Here is a 19,868-nt window from a genome sequence, read left to right as displayed (position 1 = left end):
GCACATGCGCAGGATGCAGCGATGGTTCGCCCAACTAAGACTAGACCCATTGCGTCAACGTCATCGGTTGGTGGTGGTTCCCCTCTCGCTCAGTGCAGATCTGAACTATTGGAAAAACTCCTCTTACATCCCAGTGTTCACAGATGCGTCTCTGACGGGATGGGAAGGGACATGTCAGACCCAAGCGATAGGAGGTGTGTGGCCTCTTTCGAGTCGTCACATCAACCTCTTGGAGTTGGAAACGGTTCGACTGGTTTTGACCCACTTCGCGTCTACCCTTCGGGGTCGCGATGTGTTGGTCTGGTCAGACAACCGGACCACAGTAGCCCACATAAATCGCCAGGGAGGAGTCAGGTCTCCTGCTCTCCATCGGGCGGCAGAGGAATTGTGGCTGTGGGCTCACGAGCACCTTCGCTCATTGAGAGCAGCACACATTCCGGGCTACTTGAACGTAGGAGCAGACCTCATGTCAAGAGGGGGTCCTCGAGACGACGAGTGGTGTCTGCATCCGGACATTGTTCTCCAAATTTGGGAACAGTTCGGGAGAGCCGAGTTGGATCTATTTGAGTCACGTGTGAACGCGCAATGTCCCCTATGGTTCGCTCTGAGGGAACAGGAAGAACCGCCACTAGGAAGAGACGCCTTTGCGCACCACCCGTGGCCGAGAGTTCTTCTGTATGCATTCCCTCCGCTGTCCTGCATTCTCCCACTGTTAGCCAGGGTGAGGTCAGGAGGGCTGTCAGTGATACTGGTAGCCCCCGATCGCCCAGGGGCTCCTTGGTTTGCGGAGATGAGTCAGATGTTGATTGCGCCACCTTGGCCAATTCCACATCGACGGGACGCGTTGTCTCAGGCGGGAGGCACGATAGGGCAGTTGCCCATTATCGGCCAACCACTGAAGGCCTGGCTGCTGAGAGGGACAGGCTAGAGCGCCGTGGGTTATCTGATGCGGTGATCAGGACCATACAGGGTTCACGTGCCAGTTCCACTTCTAAGATGTATGCCAGTAGATGGAACGTGTTTTCACAATGGTGTGTCACACAAGGTGTAGACCCCATGAGCTGTCAGGTTGAGAGTATTCTCTCTTTCCTACAGCTTATGTTTGACGAGCAGAGATCGCCCGCCACCATTAAGGTGTTTGCAGCGGCGATTTCAGCTTGTCACGAGGGGTTTGGCAGAGACAATGTCTTTAGCCACCCTCTAGTGAAACGTTTCCTATTAGGAACGCGGCGGCTTAGGCCAACACCTAGAGCCACGCTTCCTCAGTGGGATTTGGCTTTGGTACTCGAAGCGCTATGTAAGTCGTCGTTCGAGCCATTGAATCAAATACTCCTCAAGATGCTGTCTTTGAAGACAGCACTGTTGCTCGCTTTGACTACGGCTAAGCGTGTTAGTGATTTGTGTGCTCTTTCGACGAGACCCGACTGCCTGGCCATTAATGGCGATCTGAGCAGAGCGGTGTTACGTCCTAACCCGGCATTTGTGCCGAAGGTTATTAGGAGTTCATATAGATCACAGACCGTGGAGCTATGGCCTTTTTCTCCTCCTCCTCATAGAGAGAGGAGTGAGGAAATGCTCCATCGCCTGTGCCCAGTACGCGCCTTGGCGTGTTACATTGAGCGCACAGCAGCGATTAGGTCATCGCCTCAGCTGTTTGTGTGTCATGGTGCTGCTGCACTAGGTAGACCACTTTCGAAACAGCGTCTGTCTCATTGGCTCTGTGAGGGCATTGAGACAGCTTATGAGGCAGCGGGGCGACAATTGCCTCAGGGTATCAGAGCTCACTCCACTCGTGGAGTAGCAGCTTCTACTGCCCTTTTCAGAGGAACAGGGGTAGAGGATATATGTAGAGCGGCGTCATGGTCAACACCGTCTCCATTTATCCGTTTCTATCTCTTGGATATGTCTTCTAACTCTTTGGCTCAGTCTGTACTCAGCGTGGCTGAAGGGAGACTTTGAGCTAGGAGGAGAGGAATGCAGGACTGTGGAGACAGGGTCTCTATCAGGTCCGCTTCTGATAGAAGGACATATTTTTGGCATGACTCCTGACTGACAGGTTCAGTACAGTAGAGGGCATGTATTGATCTGTCCACCAGTGATTCACTGGAGTGAGGCGGGATGATGAGGGATATTAGTAGTAACCTGGGTTACGATACTATTAGACCGGTCATGACAATTTGACGGAATGTGACGTAATCTATCTGCTTGTTCAGATTAGTATGAATCATGTTCTGGGATCTGCCCACTAATCTCTGGGGTTCCATTGATTGAGTGAGGCGGTCTACCGTGTACACAATGTAGAGTGACACTTTGTGTCATTCCATTAATGGTCGGTAGTATTGTAACAGGATATTGAGGTACCATCTATCTGCTAGTACAGATTAGTATGGCCTGTATTCTGGTGATCTGCCCACTAGTCATTGGTGTTGCCATTGGACTAGGTGGGGCGGGTTTTTAACCGATGACGCAGTATATTGTGACACTTGTAGGGTGACAGTGGTTACAGTACTGCGGGAATTGGTTGCAGCCATTGCTAGGCCTGACCTTTTCATTTTGATGGGAAGTGTTGAGCTCGGCAGGGAGTACATTTTGGAGCGCTACGCTCCGCCTTAAACCAATAGGAGCAGAGCTCCCCTATGGGGCGGAGCTCCACGATATAGAACGATTAGTTACCGGAGTGTAACTCCAGTTCTATGAGTGGAGCGGAGCCCCATAGGACTTAAGGCCCTGCCGACCCTCTCTAGTCTCGCTGAAGATAAATATCTCGGGAGGCTGATTGAGGGAAAGCGTCCCCTCTTATAGGGACACCTGTACTCCTATTGGCTGCAGGTGTGTGCATAATTTTGTCTCAGGCTGATGCTGCCTTAGGGCAGTGGGTAAACCAATAGGAGCAGAGCTCCCCTATGGGGCTCCGCTCCACTCATAGAACTGGAGATACACTCCGGTAACTAATCGTTATCTACAGTGGGGGGAAAAAGTATTTAGTCAGCCACCAATTGTGCAAGTTCTCCCACTTAAAAAGATGAGAGAGGCCTGTAATTTTCATCATAGGTACACGTCAACTATGACAGACAAATTGAGAAAATAATTTCCAGAAAATCACATTGTAGGATTTTTTAATGAATTTATTTGCAAATTATGGTGGAAAATAAGTATTTGGTCACCTACAAACAAGCAAGATTTCTGGCTCTCACAGACCTGTAACTTCTTCTTTAAGAGGCTCCTCTGTCCTCCACTCGTTACCTGTATTAATGGCACCTGTTTGAACTTGTTATCAGTATAAAAGACACATGTCCACAACCTCAAACAGTCACACTCCAAACTCCACTATGGCCAAGACCAAAGAGCTGTCAAAGGACACCAGAAACAAAATTGTAGACCTGCACCAGGCTGGGAAGACTGAATCTGCAATAGGTAAGCAGCTTGGTTTGAAGAAATCAACTGTGGGAGCAATTATTAGGAAATGAAAGACATACAAGACCACTGATAATCTCCCTCGATCTGGGGCTCCACGCAAGATCTCACCCCGTGGGGTCAAAATGATCACAAGAACGGTGAGCAAAAATCCCAGAACCACACGGGGGGACCTAGTGAATGACCTACAGAGAGCTGGGACCAAAGTAACAAAGCCTACCATCAGTAACACACTACGCCGCCAGGGACTCAAATCCTGCAGTGCCAGACGTGTCCCCCTGGTTAAGCTAGTACATGTCCAGGCCCGTCTGAAGTTTGCTAGAGTGCATTTGGATGATCCAGAAGAGGATTGGGAGAATGTCATATGGTCAGATGAAACCAAAATATAACTTTTTGGTAAAAACTCAACTCGTCGTGTTTGGAGGACAAAGAATGCTGAGTTGTATCCAAAGAACACCATACCTACTGTGAAGCATGGGGGTGGAAACATCATGCTTTGGGGCTGTTTTTCTGCAAAGGGACCAGGACGACTGATCCGTGTAAAGGAAAGAATGAATGGGGCCATGTATCGTGAGATTTTGAGTGAAAACCTCCTTCCATCAGCAAGGGCATTGAAGATGAAACGTGGCTGGGTCTTTCAGCATGACAATGATCCCAAACACACCGCCCGGGCAACGAAGGAGTGGCTTCGTAAGAAGCATTTCAAGGTCCTGGAGTGGCCTAACCAGTCTCCAGATCTCAACCCCATAGAACATCTTTGGAGGGAGTTGAAAGTCTGTGTTGCCCAGCGACAGCCTCAAAACATCACTGCTCTAGAGGAGATCTGCATGGAGGAATGGGCCAAAATACCAGCAACAGTGTGTGAAAACCTTGTGAAGACTTACAGAAAACGTTTGACCTGTGTCATTGCCAACAAAGGGTATATAACAAAGTATTGAGAAACTTTTGTTATTGACCAAATACTTATTTTCCACCATAATTTGCAAATAAATTCATTAAAAATCCTACAATGTGATTTTCTGGATTTCTTTTTCTCATTTTGTCTGTCATAGTTGACGTGTACCTATGATGAAAATTACAGGCCTCTCTCATCTTTTTAAGTGGGAGAACTTGCACAATTGGTGGCTGACTAAATACTTTTTCCCCCCACTGTACTTGGTACAATACCTACCTCATCCCTTTAAAGTTTCAGTGTGTCTGATAAAGTTACTGAGAACCAACAGTGGTATGCTCAGGTGAATGGCTGCTGAGCATCAGAGTGATGTACTACATTAGTAAAACCAGTTGTTTCATGTTCTTTCATATACAGTAAATCCCATGTGTAGAGCCCATAAAGAGAAGAGTAAAAACATATCTGCCTGTTGAATTACAAAGAGGCCTTCATACGGCGTCCTTGCATAACCTTCTGCTTCTGTTCTATCGATCACAGATGGTCCACCATAAAGTGACATTACAAGTCAGAATTGTAAATGACCCCGAACCTTGTCAAAACCAATTAAATGTAGGCCTACTAATATAAATAAATACTGTAAAAGGGAGACCCAGAGGGCAACCAGAGATGGTCCATGTAGGGCTGTTGCGGTGACCGTATTACCGCAACACTGGCAGTCATGAGTAATGACTGCAGTAAAATTCCACTTGATCGTTGAGTCATGGTAATCTCCTTTTATGCACTCTGGACATGCGTTGGTAGTACCCAACTCGCTAACTATCATCAGGTCGCTAATGGCCTGGTAATCAGTGCTCTATTGTCCCTCTAACCACTCTGACATCAATGCAAATGAAAAATCACATCAAACATTATCATCAAAACAGTGTGTGCATTTAAAACTCACCTCACTGCGATTTATCAATTTGAAGAAAGAAGTTCAATAACAGGTTGAAACTGAATGGAAAATATGCTCGTTGTGGATGTTGTTTCAAAGCCTAACACAATTAAATGGACAGTGCTATCTAAGATGATGATTCATTCAAAACACCCATATGCATATTAGAGCATACACATAGGCATATACAGTGCATTCGGAAAGTATTCAGACCCCTTGACTTTTTCCACATTTTGTTACGTTACAGCCTTATTCTAAAATGGATTTAAAAAATATATATATATATATATACAGTGAGGGAAAAAAGTATTTTATCCCCTGCTGATTTTGTACGTTTGCCCACTGACAAAGACATGATCAGTCTATAATTTTAATTGTAGGTTTATTTGAACAGTGAGAGACAGAATAACAACAACAAAATCCAGAAAAACGCATGTCAAAAATGTTATAAATTGATGTGCATTTTAATGAGGGAAATAAGTATTTGACCCCTCTGCAAAACATGACTTAGTACTTGGTGGCAAAACCCTTGTTGGCAATCACAGAGGTCAGACGTTTCTTGTAGTTGGCCACCAGGTTTGTACACATCTCAGGAGGGATTTTGTCCCACTCCTCTTTGCTGATCTTCTCCAAGTCATTAAGGTTTTGAGCCTGACGTTTGGCAACTCGAACCTTCAGCTCCCTCCACAGATTTTCTATGGGATTAAGATCTGGAGGCTGGCTAGGCCACTCCAGGACCTTAATGTGCTTCTTCTTGAGCCACTCCTTTGTTGCCTTGGCCGTGTGTTTTGGGTCATTGTCATGCCGGAATACCCATCCACAACCCATTTTCAATGCCCTGGCTGAGGGAAGGAGGTTCTACCCCAAGATTTGACGGTACATGGCGCCGTCCATCGTCCCTTTGATGCGGTGAAGTTGTCCTGTCCCCTTAGCAGAAAAACACCCCCAAAGCATAATGTTTCCACCTCCATGTTTGACGGTGGGGATGGTGTTCTTGGGGTCATAGGCAGCATTCCTCCTCCTCCAAACACGGCGAGTTGAGTTGATGCCAAAGAGCTCCATTTTGGTCTCATCTGACCACAACACTTTCACCCAGTTCTCCTCTGAATCATTCAGATGTTCATTGGCAAACTTCAGACAAGCCTGTATATGTGCTTTCTTGAGCAGGGGGACCTTGCGGGCGCTGCAGGATTTCAGTCCTTCACGGCATAGTGTGTTACCAATTGTTTTCTTGGTGACTATGGTCCCAGCTTCCTTGAGATCATTGACAAGATCCTCCCGTGTAGTTCTGGGCTGATTTCTCACCGTTCTCATGATCATTGCAACTCCACGAGGTGAGATCCCCGGGACCACCCATACACCCAACAAAAAAAAATTATGCACGCATGACTGTAAGTCGCTTTGGATAATGGCATATTATATTATATTATTATTATATCTTGCATGGAGCCCCAGGCCGAGGGAGATTGACAGTTCTTTTGTGTTTCTTCCATTTGCGAATAATCACACCAATTGTTGTCACCTTCTCACCAAGCTGCTTGGCAATGGTCTTGTAGCCCATTCCAGCCTTGTGTAGGTCTACAATCTTGTCCCTGACATCCTTGGAGAGCTCTTTGGTCTTGGCCATGGTGGAGAGTTTGGAATCTGATTGATTGATTGCTTCTGTGGACAGGTGTCTTTTATACAGGTAACAAACTGAGATTAGGAGCACTCCCTTTAATAGTGTGCTCCTAATCTCAGCTCGTTACCTGTATTAAAGACAACTGGGAGCCAGAAATCTTTCTGATTGAGAGGGGGTCAAATACTTATTTCCCTCATTAAAATGCAAATCAATTTATAACATTTTTGACATACGTTTTTCTGGATTTTGTTGTTGTTATTCTGTCTCTCACTGTTCAAATAAACCTACCATTAAAATTATAGACTGATCATTTCTTTGTCAGTGGGCACACGTACAAAATCAGCAGGGGATCAAATACTTTTTTCCCTCACTGTATATTTGCAATCTACACACAATATGGCCATAATGACAAAGCGAAAACAGGTTTTTAGATTGTTTTGCAAATGTATTAAAAATGAAAAACAAAAATACCTTATTTACATAAGTATTCAGACCCTTTGCTTTGAGACACGAAATTGAGCTCTTGTGCATCCTGTTTCCATTCATCATCCTTGAGATGTTTCTACAACTTCATTGGAGTCCACCTGTGGAAAATACAATTGATTGGACATGATTTGGAAAGGCACACACCTGTTTATATTGTTATGTTTGTTTCTTTGAATAATGACAAACCGGCATACTTCAACCCCCCCCCCTCGCATAGCCTGCTGGGTAATGTAGACTTAATGTTATTAACACATAACAACACATCTTCCTTCCTTTGAAAGAAAACTACTTTTTCTCTGTAACTAAACATGTCACATCACATTTGTTTACTCAACCTGCATGACATGCAATTTTCAATAACACACATTTCTTTCCCTTTTTTTCTTTTTCTCAACTACATGCAGTCTCTGTCCAACAATACTCTATTGTGGCTCTATTTATTTTCACATAAACAAAAACATCCAATCCAGATGACCCTTTTTTTCTCCCATATATATACAGCTCTGGAAAAAATTAAGAGGTCACGTTCGTTCAAGGACGGGTCAGACCAAGGCGCAGCGTGATATGCGTACATGTTTATTTAACTTATAAACACACGACAAAACAACAAACGAAACGAAACGTGAAGTCCAAAGGTTGAACAAACAACAAACCTTACACGGAACAAGATCCCACAACTAAACAGTGCCAATCGGCTGCCTAAGTATGATCCCCAATCAGAGACAACGAGCGACAGCTGCCTCTGATTGGGAACCACACCGGCCAACATAGATCTATACATACTAGATACACCACATAGAATATACACAACAAAGAATATACACACCCTGACTCAACATATACGACTCCCCTGAGTCAGGGCGTGACAGTACCCCCCCCCCCAAAGGTGCGGACTCCGACCGCACAACCTTCACCTAACAGGGTAGGGGCCGGGTGGGCATTCCACCTTGGAGGCGGATCCGGCTCCGGGCGTGACGACCTCTTACTCTCCGATTCCCTGTTGCGCCCCTGGTCTGGTCTGGACCTCGGCGCACTGCTTCCCCTCTCCTTCCTCCCACGATATTCCAGGCCCTGTCTGGACCCTGGTGTGGGAGACCCCGAACCTGGAGAGGGGCTGACGTCTGGGTCTGGACTGGAGCCGCTGACTGGAGCTGGACCAGACGACGGTGGAGCGGGCTGCTCAGGCTCCGGACTGGAGCCGCTGACCGGAGCTGGACTGAGCACCGGTGGAGCGAACTGCTCTGGCTCCGGAGTGGAGCCGCTGACCGGAGCTGGACTTGACCCCGGTGGAGCGGACTGCTCTGGCTCCGGAGTGGAGCAGCTGACCGGAGCTGGATCAGGCACCGGTGGAGAGGACTGCTCTGACTTCGGAGTGGAGCCGCTGACTGGTGCCGGGCCAGACACCGGTGGAACGGGCCGCACCGGACTGGCGACGCGCACCACTGGCTTGGTGCGAGGAGCAGGAACAGGCCGGGCCGGACTGGCGACGCGCACCACTGGCTTGGTGCGAGGAGCAGGAACAGGCCGGGCCGTACTGGCGACGTGCACCACTGGCTTGGTGCGAGGAGCAGGAACGGGCCGGGCCGGACTGGGAACACGCACCACTGGCTTGGTGCGAGGAGCAGGAACGGGCCAGGCCGGACTGGCAACACGCACCACTGGCTTGGTGCGAGGAGCAGGAACAGGCCGGGCCGGACTGGGAACACGCACCACTGGCTTGGTGCGAGGAGCAGGAACAGGCCGGGCTGGACTGTGGAGGCGGACTGGAGGTCTGGAGCGGAGAGCTGGCACAACCCGTCCTGGCTGGATGCCTACTTCCGCACAGTATGTGTGAGGCATCAGCACAGGACGCACCGGGCTGTGCATGCGCACTGGCGATACAGTTCGTAGAACCGGCGCAGGATATGCGGGACCGAGGAGGCGTACTGGAGACCAGGAGCATTGAGCCGGCACACCCCGTCCTGGCTGGATGCCCATCTTCGCATGACACGTGCGTGGTGCAAGCACAGGACGTACAGGACTGTGCCGGCGCACTGGCGACACAGTATGTAGCTCCGCATAAGACGGAGCCTGCCCAGTCACACGCTTCCTCGCGTGAGTACGGGGACTTGGCTCTGCTCTGACACTAGGCTCCGCCAACCACCCCGTGTGCCCCCCAACATTTTTTCTTGGGGCTGCTTCTCGGGCTTCCTCTGTGTTGCCATTGCTCCTCTCCTGCCTGGGCATCTACCTTCGCCCATGGTCCTTTCCCCGCAAATATCTCTTCCCATGACCACAAATTGCCCACCTGTGACATGGCTATTCGCTCCGCCTGGGCACGCTGCTTGGTCCTCGTTTGGTGGGAACTTCTGTCACGTTCGTTCAAGGACGGGTCAGACCAAGGCGCAGCGTGATATGCGTACATGTTTATTTAACTTATAAACACACGACAAAACAACAAACGAAACGAACCGTGAAGTCCAAAGGTTGAACAAACAACAAACCTTACACGGAACAAGATCCCACAACTAAACAGTGCCAATCGGCTGCCTAAGTATGATCCCCAATCAGAGACAACGAGCGACAGCTGCCTCTGATTGGGAACCACACCAGCCAACATAGATCTATACATACTAGATACACCACATAGAATATACACAACAAAGAATATACACACCCTGACTCAACATATACGAGTCCACTGAGTCAGGGCGTGACACCACTTTAATTATCAGTTTCTCTGGGTTTACTATTTATAGGTATGTGTTTGGGTAGAAATAACATTTTTGTTTTATTCTATAAACTACTGACAACATTTCTCCCAAATTCCAGATAAAAATATTGTCATTTAGAGCATTTATTTGCAGAAAATGACAGCTGGTTGTCACGATCGTTATGGGAAGAAGCGGACCAAGGCGCAGCGTGAGAAGCGTACATCTTTATTACTTGTACACACAACGAACCAAAACACTAAACGATACGTGAAGTCCTAGGTTAAATACACAAACCTTCCGGAACAAGATCCCACAAAACAAAAGTGCCAACAGGCTGCCTAAGTATGGTTCCCAATCAGAGACAACGAGAATCAGCTGCCTCTGATTGGGAACCACCCTGGCCAACATAGAAAACACGAACTAGAACACAACATAGAAAATCACACATAGAAAATCCACAACCTGGCTCAACATATAAGAGTCCCCAGAGCCAGGGCGTGACACTGGTCAAAATAACAAAACAGATGCAGTGTTGTCAGACCTCGAATAATGCAAATGTTCATTTTTAAACAACACAATAGTAATGTTTTAACTTAGGAAGAGTTCAAAAATCAATATTTGGTGGAATAACCCTGATTTTCAATCACAGCTTTCATGCGTCTTGGCATGCTCTCCACCAGTCTTTCACATTGATGTTGGGTGACTTTATGCCACTCCTGGCGCAAAAATTCAAGCAGCTCGGCTTTGTTTGATGGCTTGTGACCATCCATCTTCCTCTTGATCACATTCCAGAAGTTTTCAATGGGGTTCAGGTCTGGAGATTGGGCTGGCCATGACAGGGTCTTGATCTGGTGGTCCTCCATCCACACCTTGATTGACCTGGCTGTGTGGCATGGCACGTTGTCCTGCTGGAAAAAGAGTTGGGGAACAATATCAGAGCAAAGGAAGCAAGTTTTATTCCAGGACAACCTTGTACGTGGCTTGATTCATGCGTCCTTCACAAAGACAAATCTGCCCGATTCCAGCCTTGCTGAAGGACCCCCAGATCATTTACATTTACATTTACGTCATTTAGCAGACGCTCTTATCCAGAGCGACTTACAAGTTGGTGCATTCACCCTATAACTAGTGGGATAACCACTTTAAAATTTTTTTTACAAATATTGTATTATTTTTATTTAAAAAAAAATTTGGGGGCGGCGGGGGGGTAGAAGGATTACTTTATCCTATCCCAGGTATTCCTTAAAGAGGTGGGGTTTCAGATGTCTCCGGAAGGTGGTGAGTGACTCCGCTGTCCTGGCGTCGTGAGGGAGCTTGTTCCACCATTGGGGTGCCAGAGCAGCGAACAGTTTTGACTGGGCTGAGCGGGAACTATGCTTCCGCAGAGGAAGGGGAGCCAGCAGGCCAGAGGTGGATGAACGCAATGCCCTCGTTTGGGTGTAGGGACTGATCAGAGCCTGAAGGTACAGAGGTGCCGTTCCCCTCACAGCTCCATAGGCAAGCACCATGGTCTTGTAACAGATGCGAGCTTCAACTGGAAGCCAGTGGAGTGTGCGGAGGAGCGGGGTGACGTGAGAGAACTTGGGAAGGTTGAACACCAGACGGGCTGCGGCATTCTGGATGAGTTGTAGGGGTTTAATGGCACAGGCAGGGAGCCCAGCCAACAGCGAGTTGCAGTAATCCAGACGGGAGATGACAAGTGCCTGGATTAGGACCTGTGCCGCTTCCTGTGTAAGGCAGGGTCGTACTCTCCGAATGTTTTAGAGCATGAACCTGCAGGATCGGGTCACCGCCTTGATGTTAGCGGAGAACGACAGGGTGTTGTCCAGGGTCACGCCAAGGCTCTTCGCACTCTGGGAGGAGGACACAACGGAGTTGTCAACCGTGATGGCGAGATCATGGAACGGGCAGTCCTTCCCCGGGAGGAAGAGCAGCTCCATCTTGCCAAGGTTCAGCTTGAGGTGGTGATCCGTCATCCATACTGATATGTCTGCCAGACATGCAGAGATGCGATTCGCCACCTGGTTATCAGAAGGGGGAAAGGAGAAGATTAGTTGTGTATCGTCAGCGTAGCAATGATAGGAGAGGCCATGTGAGGATATGACAGAGCCAAGTGACTTGGTGTATAGGGAGAATAGGAGAGGGCCTAGAACTGAGCCCTGGGGGACACCAGTGGTGAGAGCACGTGGTGCGGAGACAGCTTCTTGCCACGCCACTTGGTAGGAGCGACCGGTCAGGTAGGACGCAATCCAGGAGTGAGCCGCGCCGGAGATGCCCAGCTCGGAGAGGGTGGAGAGGAGGATCTGATGGTTCACAGTATCAAAGGCAGCAGACAGGTCTAGAAGGACAAGAGCAGAGGAGAGAGAGTTAGCTTTAGCAGTGCGGAGAGCCTCCGTGACACAGAGAAGAGCAGTCTCAGTTGAATGACCAGTCCTGAAACCTGACTGGTTTGGATCAAGAAGGTCATTCTGAGAGAGATAGCAAGAGAGTTGGCTAAAGACGGCACGCTCAATAGTTTTGGAAAGAAAAGAAAGAAGGGATACTGGTCTGTAGTTGTTGACATCAGTGGGATCGAGTGTTGGTTTTTTGAGAAGGGGTGCAACTCTCGCTTTCTTGAAGACGGAAGGGACATAGCCAGCGGTCAAGGATGAGTTGATCAGCGAGGTGAGGTAGGGGAGAAGGTCACCGGAGATGGTCTGGAGAAGAGAGGAGGGGATGGGGTCAAGCGGGCAGGTTGTTGGGCGGCCTGCAGTCACAAGTCGCAATATTTTATCTGGAGAGAGAGGGGAGAAAGAAGTCAAAGCATAGGGTAGGGCAGTGTGAGCAGGACCAGCAGTGTCATTAGACTTAACAAACGAAGATCGGATGTCGTCAACCTTCTTTTCGAAGTGGTTGACGAAGTCATCCACAGAGAGAGAGGAGGGGGGGGGGGGAGGATTCAGCAGGGAGGAGAATGTGGCAAAGAGCTTCCTAGGGTTAGAGGCAGATGCTTGGAATTTAGAGTGGTAGAAAGTGGCCTTAGCAGCAGAAACAGATGAAGAAAATGTAGAGAGGAGGGAGTGAAAAGATGCCAGGTCGGCAGGGAGTTTAGTTTTCTTCCATTTCCGCTCCGCTGCCCGGAGCTCTGTTCTGTGAGCTCGCAATGAGTCATCAAGCCACGGAGCTGGAGGGGAGGACCGAGCCGGCCGGGAGGATAGGGGACACAGAGAGTCAAAGGATGCAGAAAGGGAGGAGAGGAGGGTTGAGGAGGCAGAATCAGGAGATTGGAGGGAGAAGGATTGAGCAGAGGGAAGAGATGATAGGATGGAAGAGGAAAGAGTAGTGGGAGAGAGAGAGCGAAGTTTGCGGCGGCGCATTACCATCTGTGTAGGGGCAGAGTGAGTAGTGTTGGAGGAGAGCGAGAGAGAAAAGGATACAAAGTAGTGGTCGGAGACATGGAGGGGAGTTGCAGTGAGATTAGTAGAAGAGCAGCATCTAGTAAAGATGAGGTCAAGCGTATTGCCTGCCTTGTGAGTAGGGGGGGACGGTGAGAGGGTGAGGTCAAAAGAGGAGAGGAGTGGAAAGAAGGAGGCAGAGAGAAATGAGTCAAATGTAGACGTAGGGAGGTTGAAATCCCCCAAAACTGTGAGGGGTGAGCCATCCTCAGGAAAGGAACTTATCAAGGCGTCAAGCTCATTGATGAACTCTCCAAGGGAACCTGGAGGGCGATAGATGACAAGGATATTAAGCTTAAATGGGCTAGTGACTGTGACAGCATGGAATTCAAATGAGGAGATAGACAGATGGGTTAGGGGAAAAATTGAGAATGTCCACTTGGGAGAGATGAGGATTCCTGTGCCACCACCCCTCTGACCAGATGTTCTTGGGGTATGCGAGAACACATGGTCAGACGAGGAGAGAGCAGTAGGAGTAGCAGTGTTTTCAGTGGTAATCCATGTTTCCGTCAGCGCCAGGAAGTCGAGGGACTGGAGGGTAGCATAGGCTGGGATGAAGTCAGCCTTGTTGGCAGCAGAACGGCAGTTCCAGAGGCTGCCTGAGACCTGGAACTCCAGGTGTGTGGTGCGTGCAGGGACCACCAGGTTAGAGAGGCAGCAGCCACGCGGTGTGAGGCGTTTGTGTAGCCTGTGCGGAGAGGAGAGAACAGGGATAGGCAGAGGCATAGTTGACAGGCTGCAGCAGATGGCTACAATAATGCAGAGGAGATCGGAATAAAATGAACTAAACATCTGGGAAAGGAGAGAGCCACAACTCCCAAATATAACTCTCCCAACTTCCACCTCAGAAACTATAATTGTTGTAAACTACAGCGGTTCAATCATCACCGATCCTCCACCAAATTTCACAGTGGGTGCGAGACGCTGTGGCCTGTAGGCCTCTCCAGGTCTCCGTCTAACCATTAGATGACCAGGTGTTGGGCAAAGCTGAAAATTGGACTCATCAGAGAAGATGACCTTACTCCAGTCCTCTACGGTCCAATCCTTATGGTCTTTTACAAACCTCAGCCTGGCTCTTCTTTGCTTCTCATTGATGAAGGGCTTTTTTCTAGCTTTGCACGACTTCAGCCCTGCCCCTAGGAGCCTTTTTCGAACCGTCCTGGCCGTGCACTTCACCCCAGCTGCCGTTTGCCATTCTTTTTGTAGGTCACTTGATGTCATCCTACGGTTGTTGAGTGACTTTCGAATGAGTTGGCGGTCATCCCGGTCAGTAGAGAGTCATTTTCACCCTCTGCCGGTCTGTAGCTTTGTTGTCCCCAATGTCTGCTGCTTGACCTTGTTCTTATGAACCGCCGTCTTTGAAATGTTAAGGATGGAAGCAACCTGACGCTCACTGTATCCCTCTGCCAGTAAAGCCAGAATTGAACACTTCTTTTCCTCACTCAAAACTTTCCTTTTCAACTATTTTGGCATGGTCAATAGTTATTTTTTGATTAATATTACTTTTTAGGTACTATTAGCACTGTTTTTACCATCCAGCTGGTCCTATTGCAAGAGGATAGTGATGACCACAGCAGTGTTTTTTAAAATCATTTTCCTCATTAAATAAGTTTTGGTTCAGGTGATCACCTAATCAGTACCTAATTCAGTAGAATGAGGTGTGCCTGTGTTGGAATTCAACAGACACTGGAATGGAATGGCTGTCATACATGTAGAGATGCTGATTTAAGAAGAATTTGCAGTGGTCTCTTAATTTGTTCCACAGCTGTATATATATATTTTTTTTAGCAATTCTCAATAAGCCTTTCAGGGGCTCTGACAGTCCTTTTTGGTCGTTCTGCTGAAGTGCTTCCTGAAGCGGTTGGACAGCGTTCATTGTCAGTCAGGGTGTTCTGACTGAATTGTCCATTGGTAAAGGTATTTGACACTTCAGCAGCAGTGGCGGCTCCTGAAAAAATTCTCAGGAGGGGCAATTTTTCTGATGATTTAGGTGACCTACACACATTTTAAAAAAGATATGTCCAGCAACAACATGAAGACAGGGGCAGCATATAAGTCAATACCAGAAGCATTTATTGACTGATCTGGGGAGATGGATTCCAGTTTCTGTGACAGATTATAAATAATCTCTGATGCCTTTGTTATATTAGCTTTTGGTTGAATGTACTGTCGTAGTAAATATATAATGTTATAGCTTGGTCTGACTAAAATCTTGTGCATGACCCATTTTGTGTTGGGCGTTTGTTTTCAATCAATGCTGTTCCTATCCTATAACAATGGACAAAAGAGTCCTATCTTGTCAGCCTTGTCAGCAGGTGGCCAAGGACAACACCCACGCCATAGGTCTCTCAGTTCTTCCAACTCACGAGTTCTTGCTCTGAGGACACACACACACACACACACACACATCATCACTGATAACACACACACACACACACATCATCACTGTTAAACACACACACACACACAAATCATCACTGTTAAACACACACACACACACACACAAAAATCCCCTCTCTTTAGGCTGAACATTTGAAGACAGAGAACCCGACTCAGAGCCAATGCAACAGTGGAGGGGACCTCGCCCAACTCATCAGGACCAATCAGAAGATCAGAACTACTAGATTCAACCTACATCATTTATTGTATAAAATGTCAGCACACAATGTTTTCGGGGCTCTCTTCAGATAGCTCCCTAAGAGTTTGACGAACGAGTCCGTGCACGCGATTCCAGATATCTTTACCTCTGAATAAACTGCCTTTATTATACCATATCCACCCTGTCCAAAGTCTCTACTTGGTCTCAGTTCTCCAGTAAACTTGTGATTATCAACAGTACACAACGGTAACAAACAATTGGGGGAACTCACGGGGCAGATAGTAAGGTCGCAGTGACACAGAAAGCAGTTCAATGTCGGGGCTCGGGGGTACAGAGTCGCTCTCTTACCAGGATCGATTTTCCCTGTGACTGTCAGATCGAGGTCCGCTCCGACCAGGGTGAAGCCGGCCGGCTCCACTTCTCTGTCCGGGACTCTGTCATCCAGCCAAGTCTCCCAGCTGTATTGGATTCCGCTGCCAGCAACGTTTTCATTATTTAGTCCGTTCGTAGCGGGTATGTACACGATCAACAAGATCAGTCCAAAACCCACCACTGGAAATCCATGGTTGGCAGAATGTTTGTAAACTAAGTGTACAAATTAAAAACATAAAATAACGCCACTAAGTGTACAAATTAAAAACATAAAATAATGCCACACTGCAGGTCGCAACAGAGACGCTGCTAGCCGCTATTTGCTTAGTTACGTTCATGGTTACGTCACGTATGACGAAAGCGCGTAAGTGCAAGCCCACAGACACCCATAGAGAATGTATTGAAAGCTTTGAAATTTGAAAAAAATAGATTTTACATGACAGGCTATGAGAGACTTCTGGGCGATTTTCAACCTGACTGAAATCGCCCAAAAACGGGCGGGGCCATTTGAAGCACGACTTTAGCCTGATTTGACATTTAGTGGCAGTCAGATCAGATTACAACACTGATAACTACTGTTGCCGTGATATAATTGATTAGAAAAAAAATCCCTTCCTTTTCCCGTTTGGCAGTGCGTCGCCCATATCGCCCTATTGAACAGGCCGTCCCTGTTCAGCAGTATCCTCCTGATGATCCTCAGTCCCTTGGGTGAATGGCTGAAGCCTTAGATCCACTCTGTTTCATCTCAGTTGTGATCCATGCTCCGTTTGGATCTCATAGGATCGCGGTGCAACTTCTCTCTGCACACACCCTTGCTGCATCCAGGTTCCTGTAGTGATGTCTCGGAGTCGTACATGATCTCCAGGTTTCAGTTCAGGTAAGTGTCTTGCACTTTTGTCCTGTCGCTGTTTTTGTTTGTCTTTCTGTTTTTCCTTTGCGAGCACCTCTGGGTATTAGCAAGTCCTCATGGATTGGTAGGTTGGTTCTGATGCGACGTCCCATCAACATTTGGGCAGGTGAAAGTCCATTCTGCAGCAGTGCGCTGCGGTAGATCATCAGACTTTTTAGGAAGTCCTCCTTTCCATCATGTGCCTTTTTCATCAGACCTTTGACAATTTTGACTGAACTTTCTGCTAATCCGTTGGACCTTGGGTAGTTGGGGCTGGAGGTGTTGTGTCGGACTCCCCAGTCGTTAGCAAATGATCGGAATTAAGAACTTGAGAACTGCGGGCCATTGTCCGAGTACAGTTCAGACGCAACCCCATGTCTTGCGAAGACTGATTTCAGGTAGGTGATTACGCTTTGCTGGAGGTAGTTGGCAGTGTTGCTACTTCAGGGTAGTTTGAGTAGTAGTCGGTAACAACAATGTGACTTTTGCCATTGCAGTCAAAAAGGTCAACTCCAACTTTGTAGTGGGGTCAGTTGGGTACTGGATGAGGCATTAGCGGTTCTGCTTGCTGCTTTGGCCTGTAGGTCAAACACAGTTCACATGAAGCAGTGGTCTGGCTGATTTCCTGGTTTATTCTTGGCCAGTACATTACTTCTCGTGCTCATCGTTTGCATTTTTCCTCACCCAATTGGCCCTTGTGTATTTTCTGTAGCATTTCTTTGCGTAGTGTCATGGGAATGACAATCTTGTTGCCTTTGAACACTATGTCATCCACAACAGTGAGCTCTGCTCTGCACATCCAGTAATCCTGTATTCTCCTTGGACAGTTGTTTTTCTGTGCAGGCCATCCTATCATTTTACATTTACATTTTAGTCATATTGTTTCTTTCAACTCTGTCATTGTTTGGTCAGCTGCTGTCATTCTTTTGATCTGCGCCATTCTCTCAGAAGACACAAGAAGTGATGCTACAATCATGTCGACGTAGGCCTGAATCTCAGTGTTTTTCTTTGTGTCGGCGCTCTCTTTCTTGTCGACTGCTCAAGAAAGAGTGTCGGCGGCGAACATGAACTTTCCCGGGGTGTAGATCATCTTCACATCATACTTTTGCAGTCTGATCAACATTCTCTGGATTCTCATTGGACAATCATTAAGTGGCTTAGACATGATTGACATCAGTGGTTTGTGGTCGGTTTCTACTTGGAAGGCTTGTCGGTAGACGTATTGGTGAAACCTTTCTCACGCGTATATGCTCGCCAGTAGTTCTTTCTCTATTTGTGCATACCTTGTTTCTGCGCCTGTCAAAGCTCTGGACGCATAAGCGACAGGTTGCTATGTGTCGTCATGCTGTTGCAGAAGAACTGCTCCCAGGCCAAACTGTGATGCATCTGCAGAAATTCTTGTGCTTTTCTCTGGATCATAGAACCTGAGCACTGGCTCTTCCGTGATTGCCTTCTTTAGGTTTTTGAAGCAGTTTTCCTGCTCATGGGACCATTCCCATTCATTTTTCTGTTCCAGAAGACATCTGAGTGGAGCAGACTGTGCTGACAGTTGGTTCATCCATTTTTGTGATGACGTCCATCTTTTCCATGCGTCCGAGTTCCTCCTTGAGCTTTTTCCTCAGTGCAAATGGAACTTTTCTGCACGCATGCACAACTGGAGTAATTTTATCATCAGTACATATTTTGTGTTCTCCAGGTAAACATCCGAGACCCTCAAACATGTCCTCGTACTCAGCCAGTAGCGATTCTTGGTCATTTTCAGTCTGTGATGTCACTACATACACTCTTTTCACCAAATTGAGCTTTTCACATGCACTGATTCCGAGAATAGGCTGTACACTCTTTTCCACGATCAGCAGCTGTGCTTTGAACTGTTTTCATTTGTGCTGTAAAGTTACTATGCAGCTTCCTTTAACTGGTACGTTCTCCCCAGTATAACCAGTAACCTTGACTTTCACAGGGTGTATTTTGCTCTTCACTTTCAGTGTTTTGTAGTCATCCAGCGACAACAGGTTTACCTGAGCTCCAGTATCGAGCTTGAATGGTATTATAGTTTCATTCATAGTCAATGGCACAATCCATTCAGCTTTTACTGCATTGCATATTTCCACAGAATCAACAAAGAATTCTTCAGTCTCCTCTTTGACTGTGTGAACCTTTTTCTTTGTAGCCTCAGCTTTGCAGCATTTTGAGAAAGTATTCTTTTTCCCACAGTTGTTACATGATTTGCCATATGCAGGGCAATTTTTTGGCTTGTGGATAATTCCACATTTTCCACATGTAGTGTTTAGATTTTTCTCTTTTGCTTGTTTTTGTTTTGTAAAGCGTTGTGTGTGTTGCTCCTCTCTTTTTAGACTGACGTCTCATCCCTGCGCAGCTCTTTAGCTTGTGCTCTGGTGGTTTCAGCTGCTCGACACATATTCACTGCTTTATCCAAAGTTAAATCTTGCTCACACAGCAATCTCTCCTTGAGTCCATTATCAAGTATGCCACAGACTATCCAGTCTTTCACTAGTGAGTCTTTCAGATTTTCA

This window comes from Coregonus lavaretus (assembly GCF_964263955.1).
Source record: "Coregonus lavaretus genome assembly, chromosome: 2".
Lineage (NCBI taxonomy): Eukaryota > Metazoa > Chordata > Actinopteri > Salmoniformes > Salmonidae > Coregonus > Coregonus lavaretus.
The sequence above is the reverse complement of the archived record's forward strand: the minus strand, read 5'-3'. Positions refer to the sequence as shown.